The following is a 1,300-nucleotide window of genomic DNA, read 5'->3' as shown; positions in this document are numbered from 1 at the left end:
ATGTCCGCCGACTTATGGTGAGTACGGCAATTCGAGTCCTTTCGAGGAAGATCCTTAAAAAAAAAATCCAGCATAAAATGGACGCATCGCGAATCCCTCAAAATAATTCCGCTCGTCGTCCAAAATGTCCGCCGGCTTATGGTGAGTACGGCAATTCGAGTCCTTTCGAAGAAGATCCTTAAAAAAAAATCCGGCATAAAATGGACGCATCGCAAATCCCTCAAAATAATTCCGCCCGTCGTCCAAAATGTCCGCCGACTTATGGTGAGTACGGCAATTCGAGTCCTTTCGAGGAAGATCCTTAAAAAAAAAATCCAGCATAAAATGGACGCATCGCGAATCCCTCAAAATAATTCCGCTCGTCGTACAAAATGTCCGCCGGCTTATGGTGAGTACGGCAATACGAGTCTTTTCGAGGAAAATCCTTAAAAAAAAAAAAAATCCAGCATAAAATGGACGCATCGCGAATCCCTCAAAGGGCGATCTTCGGGGAAAAAATGGAGTACGGGACAGAGGAGCGCTTGAAGAATTTCGGTACGATTTCGACGCTCGCCGGTTGTGTACATTGGATCGAGTCCAACGTTGCGGCAGACAGGAATGCGGGGGACCCGCGCCGGGAAAAACGGCGCAACGGAAATTGGGGGGCGTTAAACGACACTAGGAGTAACGCCGTTAAACGGTGCTCACAGCGATTAGCGGCGGGAACAAAGCCCTGTGATTTCGATTCCGAGCTCGTTACGCTTATTTACCGGGTCGCGAGACCCGCCTAATTGCAACGCGAGTCGCAACGGCCGTGTAACGGCCGTTACACGGCCGTGTAACGACCGGAGACGGAGACGGACCGTGCCCGAAACAAAGTGCCTTTGCGCGATTCCGACGATTCTTAACGACGAGATCGTGGGTGGCCTCTCGTTAACGGGGAACGTTTTCAGGACTTTGCGATTGTTTTTTTTTGCTCGCGATAACGAGGGGGAAGTTTGGCTCCCCTTTGAGGGGGTCTTCGGGGGCTAGGTGCGGTAGCAAGGAAAGTCAGGGGGTGGCAGGAGGGTGCAGGGACGACGGACGCGGCACTTGCGGCTCTCTGGTTCTCGTGGGGCGTTCACCCCATCGATCCGACCCGGAGTAGCTTTTCTATGGTTGTATTCTTTGCGCCGATGTAAAGAGGGAGACGGGATGACCCAGATTGCCCCGAGCGACGACCAACCCCATTCGGCCCCCCCGCGATCTGTGGCCGCCCTTAACGATTTACGGCACCCGATCGAGATAACGATAACGCCCGTTTCTCCGGGATTCCGTTTAG

The sequence above is a fragment of the Orussus abietinus genome, unplaced genomic scaffold, assembly GCF_000612105.2.
Source record: "Orussus abietinus isolate OABI.00-Male unplaced genomic scaffold, Oabi_2.0 scaffold1369, whole genome shotgun sequence".
Lineage (NCBI taxonomy): Eukaryota > Metazoa > Arthropoda > Insecta > Hymenoptera > Orussidae > Orussus > Orussus abietinus.
The sequence above is the reverse complement of the archived record's forward strand: the minus strand, read 5'-3'. Positions refer to the sequence as shown.